Below are 266 nucleotides of genomic sequence, written 5' to 3' on the forward strand. Positions count from 1 at the left end.
CAGCTGGTGGGGGATGGGGCCAGGTGGGGCAGCAGTCGGGGGGCTGGGCTGGGGCATGTGGGCCTTGCAGGGGGGGTCATAGCCTCTGCAGGGGCCATTTTGCCCCTGTTGGGGGGACAAGCTCCTTGTGTGGGGGCTAAATCCCCTGTTGGGGGACCAAACCCCTTGTGTGGGGGCTGAATGTCCTGTTGGGGGGGGGCATAACCCCTGTGTGGGGGCCATTGCTGCTGTGGGAGGGCAGCAAAATATGTATATATGAATTCATG

The sequence above is a fragment of the Gavialis gangeticus genome, unplaced genomic scaffold (assembly GCF_001723915.1).
Source record: "Gavialis gangeticus isolate Ggan-Ray unplaced genomic scaffold, GavGan_comp1, whole genome shotgun sequence".
Taxonomy (NCBI): Eukaryota; Metazoa; Chordata; order Crocodylia; family Gavialidae; genus Gavialis; species Gavialis gangeticus.